Raw genomic sequence first — 16,926 nt, 5'->3', positions numbered from 1 at the left:
CTCCCATGTCTGAAACCCAGCACCTCTCTTCTTCCATCCCCAAATTTTTCAATTCACCTTTCCAATCTTCTTGAATATTGGCAATAGATGTGCTATCCAAAATTGCAAACGGAGCCTTATGCAAAGTCACATCCAATCCTCACAGAGCTCCAAAGGAGAAGCACAAGCTGAAGGCAGGAACAGTTTGAAGAGGCATAATAAAGTCTGTATGTGCAGGCCTTGAATGTCAGTTGGTTGTTACCACAGCATGTTTGGAAATAATACCTCCAACTTTATATTTATAGGACTATTATTTATAGGACATGGTTCTTGACACTAAATTACAAATTTATGATTTTTTTTTCCAACCTCTCATTTAGAAGGGGAAATAGGCTATAAGAATTAGAAAGTATACATCAAACAAATTCTTTTTGTTACATAATTTACCAGTTATCCCTCTGCTGAAACAAAACTTGCAGTATTTCTGTCACCACACATATTGCCATCTCTGTTTTAAGTTTTTCCACGTTTTACTCTGTTTTATCTTCAAGTCCATCTCTCCCCACAGACGCCATTTTACTTGCATCGTAATTCTGGCACTCTAATAATAAAGCACTTCAACACTGTTTCAGAACACGCCATCTCTTCACTTGTCAGTATTCGGATATCCCTGCTGTTCTCAAGTATGTACTCTGGAGGACATTAACCTCCAGTGCTGAGAGTCACAGAGTGTCCCAGGAAGCCCTTCATTGAGTTTATGGGAGAATTTGCATACAATCAAGCGTCTGCACTGAAAAACTAACTGCAAATAAATGGTGTTATTAGTAAGTCACCGCTAAACCAAAGATATATGACTAATGACAAATTAATGATGGATGGTAGAAAACCTCTCTTCATTAGTATTGGTACCAAAAGCACATCCACCTGCAATTATGTGTACCACAACAATCAACCTAATTGGAAAGAACGAATCCCCAAAGTTGCCAACACAGATGGGGTTGTGGCAATGCCTCTCCATCCTCTAATCCAGCAGGACTGGGAGCCAAGATCTGCCGTTTTCTTCGACAAGGGAAAAACTGAGTTTTCCTTGTGACAGTGTATCTATCCACCAACTCAACCATCAATATACTGTGATGGATGACTACCAACATAGTAAACCTACCACCAGAAGCAGTCAATGGGCTCTGTGGACCCATGAGGGCTGTAGCTACTGCTATTAAAATACAGCGCTCCAGCAGCTGTCCAATCTCACATCCCTCAGAGTACTACAAAGGGCTTTAAGTATCAATCTAACACAGGATGGTAAGGAAGAAAAGAGATTCACCTTGCACCTCTATCAATCATTTAAACAACAGATTCTCTCGTGATAGACTGTTTCAGAGAGCTCTGAAGTATTATTTTAATGTTGCTCTAGAAAGAGGTGCAAGCTTTTCAAAATAAAGACCACATGGAAGCAAATCTGAACTAAATCAGGTGGACTGGTCTGCTTATGAGTGTAAGGTGATTGAGCCTCAAACACCAGAACCAACCATCTTCACTCACAATCACTGAATCTTACAAACATTTACTGGGAAACCTTCAAAGCTTTAAGGTTTCTAGATGGATTGAAGAAGTTTCTTTGGACTTAGACAAGACTACATGAGCAATTTGGTGGGAAAAAGTATTAACTGGACTTGCCAGAATTCTCTCAAAACTGTTAAATTCCCTCTCACTTGCTCTGAATAGCATGCTGGGGACACAATCATCATCGTGAGCCACGGCCTACATGCAAGAGTTCAAGCCAGGAGACTTAACGTTCTCCTCCATTTCTCTTCCCTGATATGTGAGCCTGAGGCAAATCACTCAGCTCAGTTTCTCCCATGAGATGAGAGCAATATACTTTTGGAGAGCTCTGATTATTATTAAAGCAGCAACTCATCATTATTCGGTTAACAGTCTGACTGTTTTAACTGCCCAGAAAACTCTGGGCAAAATACACCCTACACACCACACACAGACAACACACTTAGACTTATGGCCCCCATCAGAAACTCCTCCTTGGGAAAATTTTTCTAAGCCCAGGGCCTACAAATAACAAATTCTCATCTTACCTTCATTTCTATATTTTGGCATTGAGTGGAAAAGTTAAAACACAATCAAGGCCCTCTAAACGAAGAAGAAAATACATTAAATGTTTCAGAACACCAGTGGGAGGACTTCATGCAACATACGGCTATTATTAGAGTGCTATTTTGCTTAGCAGATCAGAGGCTATAATCAGCAGATGATGCAGCCATGATTTACAAAGCACAGCCTTATTAAAGACTAATGAGATAAACGAGTTAAAATTTACATTTTGCTCTACTGATAAGGTTCATTGGCACACTTATCTCCGATACCATGGTTTGAATATTAAACCCACTTATTAATGTCTAGTAAAGCTAATTGTAATGCTGAGTGGCATTAAAGTATAATAACCAAGCAGCGTGTTACAATCACATCCTTTAGTATTACTGTAGCTCTGAAGTTAAGTGTTCTGCATCTGCAAATATACACCTGTCAAGTTCAGGCTGTGAGAAAGCACTAGCCTTCTGCGCCTTTTTCCTGACCCTTCTGAAATCCCAAAGCCTTGATCTAACAATGCAACAGACAGGTAAACATTGCTCGTTACTGTGATTTCAACAGTGTCTGTCTGTCTTACTGAAGTAACAGCAAGGATTAAGTGACAAGTATTTTTGTATCTACAATATATTACATTACACTTGACATATACTCTCTAATCCCTAACAGAAAAAACACTGAGGTACTGACAAATTTAACAACAAATGCCTGGAGACCATATTTGTTTGGTTTTACTTGCCTTTTTCACCATCTTCTGTCAAAACTACACATATTACTATAAAACATCCACCATTTACTGAAAAGGATGCTGAAAGTACAATTTAGGCCTTATGTATTTTTATATAGGCCCTATATATTTTTATGCCACATCTATCTAACATGAGCACTTAAATGGACAACGATCATTTTTAAGGATAACATAAGAGGACAAGAGCCATAACATTCTTTCCATTTTAATCTCTGCAATGTATCTGTACTGTGACAGCAATGGAAAGAAGGCAAGGCAGGGGATAATTAAGTGCCAGCTACTCATGGATCAACAGTAACCCGTATCAGGACTCACATGAGCCAGTCCAAAAAGAATTTCTGGCGAGTACAAGCTTAAGACCCACAGTTCCTCTGGGAACTCCCCATCCGAACACAAGAGTGGCACCAGCTCTCCTTCCATGAGGAGAGCCATGGAAGGTACAGGACTGCTCAGCAGCCGTCATTACCTTTTCAAAGTAAAATACACAAAAAGAATAACAACAAAAGGCATAAAACCACTATAGATAAAACAACTCCACTTCTTACTTGTAAGGTAATACTCAAAAGCAAATATTCATTATGCACATAAAAAAAGGCATTGCAGAACTACCAGATTTTTTTCTTCTGTGGGGAAAAGTGAAAAGGCACTTAAAGCATGACAATAAAAGAAACTAGCTGAGCAAATCTTGTGTGAAGCATTAAATGCAACTGCTTTTGGAATGCGCTTTTGTTCCTTTCGATTTATCGCCCGATTTAAACATTCAGCTTGTAATACAATCCATTCCGCTTTCTTCAGCCCAGCTTTAAAATATGGGTGTGCCATATTTCAGCAGTACAAGCAAAGAAATGCAGTGGAGCTCAGAAACAGAAGGTAAGGCATATGGCTCGATGTGAAACATTCCACTGCACCTCTGGCTATGGGAATTCCTAGGTATACAATGGCATCCACAAGGTAGCCAGGCACAAAAAAAACCGACAGCGGTCCACTTCAGTGTCAGGTTCTAATGCCACAGAACCACCAAGCCAGACAGGCTCCAGCAGATCCTTTCAGCTACTGGTAGCATGAGTTGTGTCAAAAGAACCCCCCGTGCTCTTCACATGGTTCCTATGCCACACATCAGGTCCTGAAACCAAACTTGGAAAGGAGTGTTTGTTGAGCGCTCAGAGGATCCCTCCCAACAATCTGTCTTGAAAATGGATACTTGTGACTTTGGAAAAGCAGAACCATCAAGCCTCTTTCCCTAAGGGAAAACCCTGCCAGCCTGATCCCACAGGAGCTCCTCTCTCTACGCAAGTTCTTCCCACAGGGGAGAAAGTGGCTCTGCAGTCTTTTTCCTTCATTAAATTGCAGTAGATGTGACTTTTCCCAGGCCATTTTATGAGTATGGTTTGTTTGCTAAAAGAATAATCAGAGAAGCTGCTCCAATTACTCTTTCAACTATGCTAATACTTGGTAGGTATTCTGAATATAAATGCTTCAATACTACTCTGCATCTATAAACAACAGATGCATCTGAAGCATATTATATTTTTAAAAGAGAGACAGCCAGCAGCACGGTATTCCCACAGGCAGCCTTGTCAGGAAAAGATATAAGTGGTAAATAATTAATTTTCCTAGGTTAACTTGAATTCCAGACTAGCATTTGTAAGCAACAGTGCCACGGAAAGGTAACTAATAACTCTAGTTTGTATTCCTGTCCAGTAAGGAGCTTTACTCACATGCAAGCACTGACAGCAAAAGTTTTATCATTTCAGAGACAGGAAAAATAAAGAACACTTATGCAAGTCCAGCAAAGGCTCTTCTGTGAAATACAAAGAAGTCTGTGCTTGGCTACTACTGTATTTTTTACTATTTCATTTTTTGACAGTTAACGGGCCAAACACAGATAGGTGCTGAGCACTGATGTCAGACTGCAGCACGCAGAACTCTCCAGTATCATCTACCCTACAAATAATTAAAGACATCATTCACTGCTTACTATGCTTTTTTTCTCCCGCATTACAGATGTTTGGCAGGAAGGTTGGGGACAATTCTAAACTTGGGGGGAGGGTGGACATGGGGAACTAGCACATTCCAGCCAAATCTTATTTACAGAATTGATATTAATTTAAGCAGTTTAACAAGTAAAGGTTTAAAGCAGTACATAAAATGTTATTAATAGTGTTTGTGCAATATGTGTGGTTTGAAGTGACCGAAGTTTTATATAGACTATCAACTGATGAATTGTGATGCCATATCATACTTAGAAAACGTAAATGATCTAATTCTTTTACCAGTTCTATTTGCTGCCTCAAAAGCGCTGGCAGATAATAACAGACAAAGAACAGTTCACACAATCAGGAATAAGCTGGCCTTTGAGACAAGACTTTGTAGAAGGTAGTTCCTTTTCCAGGAAATGGTCCACAAAAATGGACTAGAAAACCATCTACATAAGCATCTAAGAAACTAACTTCATTAACATATTATTGCTTACACATTCATTTTCTGACAAATGAGAGGTTTCTTAAGTAATTCTATACCTTTAATACCCATAAAGGGGATGGAAGAGCCCTTTACGCTTAGCTTCATTTTCAAAGCCATGGAACTAGATGTAATACCCCAAGAATTTTTCTTCCAGATCTGATTTTATTTCTTGTGCTTCTAGAACTGCCTTGGACTCTGTGACCGTGAGCAAAGTTGATGGACCTCAAGATCCTATTTCCTTTCATTTCAGTCTGCTGAATTTTTAGAGGATCAGAATAGTCATGTATTTCTTTATAATAGAGCTGCATTACAACCCTGATAAAGAAATGGGAGAAATGTTCTGCTCTGTTCATTACGATCAATAGATTATGTAGCTCAGTCAGAAAGCAGAAGGAATTATGAAAAAATAAAGTAATCTTTAAGCTATTAATATTTCCAGAACAACTTTTCTTTCAGATACACAGATTCCCACCTCCCAAACACAGCTAATAATGTCAGAAGCCCCGAGATTCATATGGTCAGAATGACTAATATTTACATTAAGCAAATGTATTGCCATAGTAACACAGACACCACAGAGCTATCTACCTGCCACAGCTCACTAAATTATTTAGCATGCCAATACTACAGTGACACTGTGTAAATGATCACATTCATTAAGAGCAGAGTATGTGCTGAAAAACTGAATGTTAGACAGCTATATTTATTGCCATTGAAAAAAAAAAAAAACACAACAGCACCACTATTGAGGAAAAAAAGAAAAAACAAAAACAAAACCAGAAAAGCTACAGCCTGGCAGAACAACTCACCTTGAAAGTTTTCATTTAAAAAACACATCCCCATCCCTGTGCAAAGCAGTGCAAAATATAATTCCACTTATGGGACATAAGGCTGACCCGCTGTGGCCAGAACAAACTGAGATATTAGTTATTTCCTCTATTACATTTTCGGGATAATCATTAAATTTCTTTAATACGCATCTTATGTTCCCAAAACAGTATTCTACATTGTGGGATTCTAAGAGCTAGTGCACATGAAATATTCAGAAGTGACTATGACATAGTTTCAGAAATCTGTAGTTCTTCAACAGTCGGCACATTTACAGTTAGGAGAGAGGTGCAATATTCTGGGTGACGGTCTGCCATGTCCCCCAAGTGGTGGATGATGGCAGGGATCTGAGTGGCTTGTGTAAGTCGGAATCCTCAACCTGAGTTGAAGCAGTTTGGAAGCCTCAAGCATTTCCTGCACTATGGATATCTTCCCCTCATCAGGTGCAATGGCAGAATCAATGACAGGTCAAGAAAACGAATGGACAGCTCGTCAGCTATTGGGACCAGGAGGATTTCTTCCTAAATTTTTGGCAGCTGTATACTCTTCTTTTCTTGAACACAAATCATGATTTTTCACAGCTGTCTTTGAACTCAAAAAAACCAAGAGAGAACATAAGAGTCATAGCACAAAGATCCAGACACAAAACTAACCCAGCCCAGATCTAACTAGCTCCTGTTCTCTGATCTTTTTAATTCTTCACGGGCTCAATTTACAGAATTTCAATGCAAGAGAAAGCACTTATGGTAAGTAAGTTTGGCATACACCCTTCTACACCCTCATGCTTGTATTATTATTCACTTGCATAGAAAGGCCACAGAGTCTTACTTAAAAACATTTTTGTAGTACTAGTAATAATCAAATCCATCCTTAAAACAATAGATTACCATAAGAGAATCATGTAGAATTTGATCTTGAGAGACCAGCTTTTCGAAATATTCAAGTGTTTGAGCCATGTTGTTCTCCAGAGAGACTACTACTTACATAACAAGAGTCTGCTTTTCTTAAACAAGTTATTTTAATTAAGAATTATTTAAGAACTGACTTGATCCTCCACAGGAGGACGTCAGGGAAGTATGGAGAACAGCACCATAGTTTGAAAGCAGTTTTAGGAAGTAGCCTCATGGGACATATCAATAAAATCCAGACTACTTTCCACTATCTACTAAGTATTTTCAATCCTGGGAATATATTCCATACTGTAAGACAATGTAACGTGCATAACTGATTTTTTTTAACTCATTCAAACAATGAGTGACGACTATGGAAACAATGCAGGAATTGGGTAAGTTTACCTCTATGTTCTGGCCATTCCTCTGAAGCAGTACTATAGAAATGTAATGCAAGATCAAAACAGTGTTCTGAAAGCTACGTACAACTACAGAAAGACAAAAGCATCCACTTAGTCATGACTATACAGACAGCTTCACAATATTCAGACTAGAGAGAGGTGCCTCAAATACTGGTATTAGGGAGCACAGGTGTGGTGAAGAACACCAGAAGCTGACTGCTTACAGAAGTCAGTTCATCTTCCATAAGTATTTAGGCAGTGAACCTCTTACAAAGAGTCTCCACTTAGTATCCCACTTGAGATTAGGAGTTTAAGCAGAACGTCTGCTGGCTTTAGAGAAATATCTTCGTGTGTGAAAGATGAATACTACTGATTCACAGAATCAGAGAATCTTCATACAAATTGATCAGATGAGAAGCAACTGAGTAGTGGACTAATTAGCAGCAAAGAATAGAGTTATGCAAAGCCTCCAAACTCCAGGCAGAGGCATCAATTACATTTACATGTTATAAATCACCTTGCTGATAAAGTGCAAGCTGGAAATAGGAAGTCACCTTCAAGTATTCAGCATGTTAAATCACATTTGCAATGGAGCCAGTGGGGATATCTGCTCAGTTCATTGGAGTAATTTAAAATGTGCAGTAACACTTGAAATATTTCTATGACAATTGAGCACCCAGCTAAAGTAGCTGAGATAAGCCTTTGACAATTCTAGATAAGAAACACTAAGCAATTAAGAGAGGTACCCAAACACTAACCTTAAATTCCACTTAGGTTGAATTTTCTCCTGCAACTTCCATCTTTCAAGCTTATAACTGAAAGCACTAGAAAAGTCAGTACTGCTACATAAATCACAATTAATTCTAAACACAAAACCTGTATTTTGTGTTCAAGCCAAGAGTGAGTAGATGAACCCAAATAGCAACAACAATCCACAGGAATACTGGCTTAATTTTTGGCTCAGCACCACTACTACTGGATCCAAACTGTCTCCTGTAGAACAACTCAACTAACAGCAGTGCAAAACACTTTGCTCCAACAGGAGTGCTTTACATATCAGATGTGGTATCATTCCCAAACCAAGTCCACGTTTTTGCATGGTGCTATATAATGCTATAACACATCTTCTCAAAACCTAATATTAAGCAAGCTTTACTATCAGCTTACATACAGCAGAACGAGAACTAGCAATGACTGCAGATGAAGCTGAGCTGACTTTAGGAAGAACGGAAGCCTCTGTGCTGAGCCACCCAGTGCTTCCCATTCCAAGAACACGTGTCCAAGGTGGTTGTGTACAGCAACCGTTTATTAATTTTGGTTCTGTGTCAGGAAGAACTGGTTGCAGCATTACCAGAGCCAAACTGACTTTGGAAACATTAAAGCCAGGTTTTCTGTAGTGCTGTGCTATGCCATGCCAACCCCAACACACCTAAACCATTTTTGGACCTATGGCACGGTTAGTCCACAGTCCAGATAATTTGGCAACGTATAATTGTAAATTGACATCACACACGCATGGTGAATATGGATTACAAAAATTTTGCACAGCATAAATTAGGAAATCATATAACCAGACATAAAGCATACTGTACAATAAGCAAGATTTCTTTTAAGTTTTCCCAGTGATCCAATATAACTGCTGCTTGAACTCCCTTAACCAGCACACAGAGTAGCAGGTTCAGAAGAGAAGCAAAGTATACAATTTCAGTACTGCTTACCTTTAAAAGATGATTTAACAGCAAAACGCTTTTACTGTATAAAAGGTGACTCAAATCAGAATCTTTTTTTACTGTGTATATACAATAAAATGTGACCTGCTATAAGGGGTTTTGCATCTAGATTGTAAGTAGACCTATCATGCACATCCACAGGTAAATTAAGCTATCCATATAGCTAAAAACTCCTGTGTGTGCCGATTTTAATTTCTGGATGGCCAAACCTGTGTTGTGTCAGCAAGGCAAATTTAACCCTGCAGAGCATTACTGGCTAGTCCCCTACTATAGCCGTATATGCCTACACGTGCACACATGTGCTAACTGTAGTATATTTGGACAGCTCTGAAAGTATCCTGACAATAAGAATAAAAAAGTCAAAATACACCATTTCTCTGGCTCAGTCAAATTTAAAAGTCAGAATAAAGCAGGTATAGCAACTGAATGGCAGCTCTACTTCAGTTTCACACATTAAGGTTAACAAGCAGCAAGCAGGCTTGCTGACAAGGACATAATTGGCATTAAAGGCAACAGCAGCACATCTAATTTCCAGTGCTAGTTACTATCTCAAGAGTGTTTTGTAAACACTGAAGCATCAATGACTGTACAAACAGAATATCTTACAGCAATATTTTTACTTTTAACATATTCAAGAATCCTGTCGTGTGTTTTGTTACTTTCTCATGCATTATTGCGATATGAGCCCTGGTCTCACCCAGTGCAATGTATCCCATTCAGTTTAATGGCAATTTGATTCCCCTTTCTTAAAGCAGAAGAGAAAAACTATAAAAGGTTAATTGGTATTATTACTTGTTACTATTGCCCTTCCTTCCAGGCTCCCCCTTCAAAGCCAGTTTTTGAAGGGACACGCTCTAACACTAACTGCTTCAAAGCCCTGCAACCTGACAAGCCAACAAAGGAAAGGCAACTACATGTTAAACACAGTCATCAAACTGATGTAGAACCTCCGTGCTTGCAGAAGTGAACACATTTAAATGCCTTGCTGGACCAAGGCCAACTCACCACTTTGCAGGACTAAGCCCTAAAAGAGCAAGAAGTCTAGAAAGAAGGATCAAATCCAGGCCTTCCATATGGTATAAAAGAGCATTAACTGACACAAGGTTGGCCTATATTTGGTCAAAGTGTAATTTGTTTTGTTTTATCCACTGATGCATTGGCAAGCCAAAACAGGCTCAAGAAGGTCCTTGAACATGAAGAGCTCCAGTGATTTTTTTGCTTAGTGGTTTAGAATCCAAAAGGTGGAGTCAGAGGGTAGAGAAGACCCCAAAACTCAAATATCTCTCATCCTCACTTCCACATCTTAGTCCTCCAACCACTTCATTTAATGAAAGTGCCAAAATCCTAGTTCTGCAGAGCATCTTGCCAAAGAACTAAATTCCAGACAAAACACAGTTAAGAGCCAATACAGAGGTTTTTGTTTTTGAGGTGTTGCAATACCTGGCTAAATGCAACTTGCGAGAACCTACTAAGCGTTCAAATGACTCATCAAAATCCACAGGAAACAACCGGAGCAAGGAATCTGTAGCTATAGCTGGGGAGCGGGACCTGCTTTTATTTTTACTAACCCAGAAAAACTCCTTCCACGTTCTGCTCTCCTTCTCAGCCAGGATGGGAACAGAGCCCTTTGTCAGGGTTAGCATAGCCAGCAGCCTCTCTCACGCTTCCAGCTGCTTTTATACATGGCAGGGAGACTGAAGAGGTTGAGCAAAGCTTAGCGTTATCGGCTCAGGCCCAGGGCTTTAAAAGGAATAAAGTCTTTTCCCTCTTCGCACACCACAACAACTCAAACAACTCCCTGGCACAATGAACAATGCCCTTTTTCCCTTCCATCCTGGCCCCAAATGAAAAAGTATCTTTGCCATGTTTTCTGTCAGAAACTTCCAGTCCAGACTCACCAAACAGGATAACACAGATACACTCTGCACATCGCTGAGAGCTTCTCTTTTTAGTCATGATTTGCTTTTATCTATGCATTTCTCCCACTCTTTCAAAACTGCCTATAACAATGACCAGGGCAATTTTCTTATAGTAACTCCTGTATACCTAGAATAATGTCTTCAATTGTTCCATCATATGGTGTCAGCTGATCTCCCACAGACAACCACCATATTGCTGCAGGAACTGTGTGAGTGATAAAAATAAAATGGGTAAAAATCAAAAGAGGTGTATAAAGGAACAGACTAGGCAGAAGTAATAAAAGGTTTTTTTCATCCCCTGCTCCCTGCACACACGCCCTCCACCTTTCCCTGCACAAAAACCCCACAAACATTTCAAGTTCCATGACTAAAGCCACAGTTGGCACCAGTGGCACTGGGATAGGACGATACCAGGGAGCTCAGTAAAGTAAGGGGCAGCAGCTATATAAAATTTTTCAGTTAGAACAATAACTATGCCTAACTAACATAATCTTTACTAGACCCTACCTCCTAATTCTGCTTGTAAAAAAAACCAAAAACAAACCCAAAAACTCTGTGCCGTTCATCCCAAATTCCCTTCCACCTCATCTACTTAACCTGAGGTAAGAGCAGAACAAGCATTCCAAGCAGGGAGGCAGACACACACAAGGCTCCTCTTCACTCCAAAATCAGATTATTAAGAAGACTATTTTAAACCCAGTGTTACGGTTTGAGAGAACCCATAACAATCTATTGTCCTCAGACAATTATTCTATCACCCAATGACCCCTCCCCACCCGGAAAGGGGAATCAGGGAACACAAAGAAACACAAGGGTTGAAGTATAAATAAATTTAATAGACTAAGACTAAATAATTAACAATAATACTAAAGAACCAGTATTAATCCCAATACTGATATAAGATATACAGAAATTATACTCAGCCATCTATATCAGTAGGGAGCTGTGCACTCCCAGCAGGGACAGCAAATGTCGGACACTGCGAGCGCAATGGCTTCAGGAGGAAGGGAAGGCCTCAGGGGTCCGGCACCGGGGCAAGGAGTTGTCTGGACCCACCGCCATCAGGGAGAGAGCCAACTACGCAGCAAACTTTTCTAATTTATATTGCGTGTGACGTTCATGGTGTGAAATACTCCTGTTGGCCAGCCTGGGTCAAATGCCCAGGCCTTGCTCCTCCTTGTCCCTGCATCTGGCAAGGCTCGAAAACACTAACCTTGAATCCCACGGAGCCTGGCTGGCTATAAAGTAAATATTTTCACAAATTCAGATGCTAGAGTCTTCTAAAAGTGCAATTTTCCCCAGCATTAGAAGAAAAGTTAGTCCTGTGTCTCTCAACCCAGGACACCCAGTTTTATCAAGTTTACCATGCCATTTTCTCATAGAAAGTACTTACATAGTGCAAAACTCCTATCAGCTTTCCTCTTTGCTAACTCTAGTCCTTAAAGCTTTCTTTGTTCTCGTAAAATAGTTTTCTAATGAGCTTAAATATCCAGAGAAGATGCATGATCCAGGACAGGTCTGAAACAGGACTAGCTTTTTGCTGCCATTTCATAGTTCAAAGTAAAGTTGACTTTACCACTTACAATTATTTAAAAAAGTTTTAAGCTTTCAGCCTCCCATTTTCTGATCACACTTAGAGTTTCAATTTCTCTCTCCCTCCCAACATCAGAAAGACAAAAATTAAAATTATTGTTTTGCGTCAAGCTACTCGGTTTGGATGCCTGCTGTGCTCTCAGTGACACTTTTCCCACAGGTGCTCCAGGCAGTGCAGAATTAAGAAGTAATTGCTACCATACTTCTGCTTTTAGTTGTTGTCACTGCCCAATTCAAAAGAATTAGAAGTAAAAAGCATGATCATCCATGGCTGTCAGACGAACAAGAGCTACAGAAATAAATGAGACAATAAAGCAAGAGGAAAGAAAAATTAGAGAGAAGTGCAGGGAAAAAGGATAGATGTAGATAAGCAAGGGCCACTTAACAACAGACTGGAGTCTGTCACCTCTCCCTGCAGTTCCAGTATCATTTCTGCAGAAGAGCATTTGGTTTATCAGAACAGAGTAAATGGAGGGAGGTGGAAATAGCAGAACTGAAGGAAACAAAACCAAGCTTTTTTTTTTCTGGACAGAAAGGGATGGGAAGAAATAATGAAAAACAGAAATGGAAAACAAAAGATATATTTATATGATTTGCATTAATTAAAACACTAATCAGCCTCTTTTGTACTGTACTACCATCATCACTACCCATGCACACACATACCAATATATATACAAGCCAATATACATTGCTATTAGGAGTTGAGCTGTTGCGTACTCAATAGAGAAGCAGATTTACTGAAAAGGTATTTCTAAATTCATGTTCAACCCCAGAAGTGCCATACCTAAAGCATATGAAGCCCTCAATATCTAGACCTTGAACATAAAAAAATGACAGTTTCAGATACAGATATCTTGCTATTCAAAAAAATCTGAACAATTACATATGCATTAAAAAAAAAAATCTTATGCCATTTATTTCCTTGAGTCTTTATGTGCCAAAACATGAATAAAAAATTCAGAATAAAAAAACCAAACAGACATGGGCCCACCTTCCTATGCATTATTAAAATGCCAAGCACAGTAGGTTGTTAATTTTTCACTTGAAGTAACTGCATAACTTGGTTGGGGAATTATTCAGTTCTAAAAACTCTGTAGCCATTTCATTTCACCTTTCATTATCTATCATCCACAAGTCAGAATAGTATGTGCAATTTAATGAAAAGTAAAGTCCACAAGTCCTTGAATCCCAGATACAGATGGGATGTGCTGTAAGTGATTTTTCTTACCATAACTGATAAATAAGCAAAAAAAAAACAAAATAAAAATCAAAATATACAGAGATATTAGTATAAGCATAGTAAGTCAGAGGTTATTTTTATTGTACTGGAAACAAAATTTCTTCTTTCTATAAGCCCAAGATATATCTTCAATCATTTTTTCGTGTCTCCATGCAATGGATCATGAAGATAGATGGTGACAGATGAATGGCAATAGAATGGTGATAGATTAAAAATAGAGACACTCAGGAGTACAAGCAGCTTTAAAGAGTGCTTTGAGTATAAACATAAGTGCACGAGCAAGAAATAATTGTCTATATGCCAACAGCCAAACACAGCACATCCCCAGGGACAGATTCTTTTTCTGTGAACACCCTCCTGCTATTAACTGTGCAGGAGTCAGGGTCAGGGAAGGATACCGAGTCAAACTTGTGGTAAATAAAAAATTTAACGACAACAGATGTGCATTTACCTAACCACCGTTCTCATGACTCACAGAGAGGTCTTTCGAAACTTCTTAATATGTAGGCCTGTTATTGATGCTTGCTTAAACAGTCTAGGAGATGGGAAATGTGCATACTGCTCTCCTTTAAAAAGGGTGCGATTGGAAGATCACAGATTGGGCTACTCTTTGTATAAAATGCTAAATAGCCACCTGGGCAGCAATTTGGAGGCACAGATGTTGTCACCTGGTGACTTGTAAAAATAACATCCTATCTTTGCACTCTCTCTTCAGGCTGTGAGCATCCTGAGAGGAGGGAAGATCGTGGCATCATCTCACTCCTGACTTTGGCAAGTGGGAATCCTACTTGCAGGGAACAGTTGTTCCACCTACTTCCCCATAGGTAACTTTAAGACAAGTATTCTTCATCAGGAGATGCTTACTGCTTTTGTGTGCTACTACTGCACTCTAAAGAGGCTCAAGAAAGAGGGTATACCATATGGGTTAAAAAAAAGATGTAAAAGAAATATCACACTATACATAAATTCTGTAGTTTGATAGGAGAAGGGGCTTGGGGGGCTATGTCCTCCTCCAGAAGTATCCAGCACAGGGCTTGTCTCAATTAAATTAATTGAGATATTAATCCCTCCCATGGGAGGGACCCCACACTGGAGCAGGGGAAGAGTGTGAGGAGTCCTCCCCCTGAGGAGGAACAAGTGGCAGAAACGTGTGATGAACTGACTGCAGCTGCCATTCCCCATCCGCCTGCGACACATGGGAGGAAGTGGTAGAGAAACCGGGAATGAGGTTGAGCCCGGGAAGAAGGGAGGGATGGGAGGAAGGTGTTTTAAGATTTGGATTTTATTTCTTAATACCCTACTCTGGCTTCTAATTGGCAATAAATTAAATTAATTTCCTTGAGTCAAGTCTGTTTTGCCCAAGACGGTAACTGGTGAATGATCTCTCCCTACCCTTATCTCAAATCCTCGAGCCTTTCACTATATTTTCTCTCCCCTGTCCAGTTGAAGAGGGGGAGTGATAGAGCAGCTTTGGTGGGCACCTGGCCAAAAAACCCAAAGCATTTATAAAAGACCATCAGTAACTCTGGTCAGGCTATTTTTTTGTCTGTTTGCTTCTTTTTTTTTGGTTTTTTTGTTTTGTTTTGTTTTGTTTTTTTTGTTTCCCCTGCCAGTTTCAGGAAAAGTGAGAAGTTCTGAACAGGGTCATTCATGATAGTGATTAAGCTGCTGCCTTGCCTTTCAAAAGTGCCAGACCAGTTTTTCTTGTTTCTTTTAAGAAAGCAATGCAATGGGACAATAGCTTCATCTCCCAAATTAACTATTGTTGGGTACCCAGCTCTAGGAAATTGGCTTACTCTGCGCAAGCACTTTATTACTACCCTCCTACTTGTTTATATTTCTCAAAATGTAGCATATTATTCTCTTCAACTGTAGTTGCTTCCCACACGTTCATTCATCTTAGTTTGTCTCACTGAATTTCTTCAACTGTGTCTCATTAAACAGTCTGAATTTTTCTTTCCAGCTGCATGCTAGGTTAACTTTCAGTGAAATTAAGGTAGATTTACACCAATGAAAGGAAAACAGAATCCAGTCACACAGTCTTAGGATTTAAGAGACAACAAAGCTTTCCAGGCTATGAATTTTAATACTCAAAGATTAGCAATTCATCTTTATCTCAGTTCTATCCTTCTAGGACAAAAACAGTTACTTAGAGAGTTCCTGATAGGGTTTTTACTAAAAGCATAGCTCCAAAAGATGGGGTGAGCCAGCAGAACAGTTCACAGTTCCCAAGAGGACGAGGTCCTATCCCTTGCCTCACATCCATAGCACATTTATTCTGCACTTCCTGTTCAGTTCACAAAGCAAGTCAGTTTAATAGCAGCTCTAACAAGAGTCAAAACAGAAGGGAGTAAGCCCACATCACCGCAAGCTGGGAATGGAGGGAGAAGCCAAGGGGTTGGAGGGATAGGGAGAGAGGCTGGGGGGCTGTCCAGACTTTGACAGACTATATGAGCTATACTGCTCTTGGAATTATTCCCCAATTTTTATTACCATAGCTGTATATTTAGAGCCATCAAGTCAAATTCTGAAGATTTATAGCCAATCCCCTCTTACTGAGCCAGTAATTAGTGATATGTTAGGTCTTCTGAAATAATGTTACAAGAATTCAAACTTATTAGCAGTAAATGTTTCAAAATGTTCAAAATGTCAGGAGACACTGGATTCCCAGTCTTACCTTATTCCAAAGTGACCAAATGCAAGAGAAATATTCCCTGGCCTGATAGCTACCGTGCCCCTGGTAAGGGACACAAACTGATAAAGTAGATGTGTGAAAACATAACATAAAATGCTAGCAGAAGTGGACAAAAACTCACTAGACATACTGAACATGATCATTAGTCAAAACATTCCCAGAAATTAATCTCTTTTTGTAAATATATTAATAAAAATTCCTTATTTTCTTAAAATAAACTTTTCACATCCTTTCCTCCTCTATAACTGGAAGAATTCTGTTTTCTCAAAGACTGCTTTCCGATTTTATTTTTCCAAGATTAAACCTTCAACTCTGCATTTGGCCAACAGCCATTCCA

This window comes from Numenius arquata, chromosome 5 (genome assembly GCF_964106895.1).
Source record: "Numenius arquata chromosome 5, bNumArq3.hap1.1, whole genome shotgun sequence".
NCBI lineage: Eukaryota > Metazoa > Chordata > Aves > Charadriiformes > Scolopacidae > Numenius > Numenius arquata.
This window is presented reverse-complemented; position numbering follows the sequence as displayed.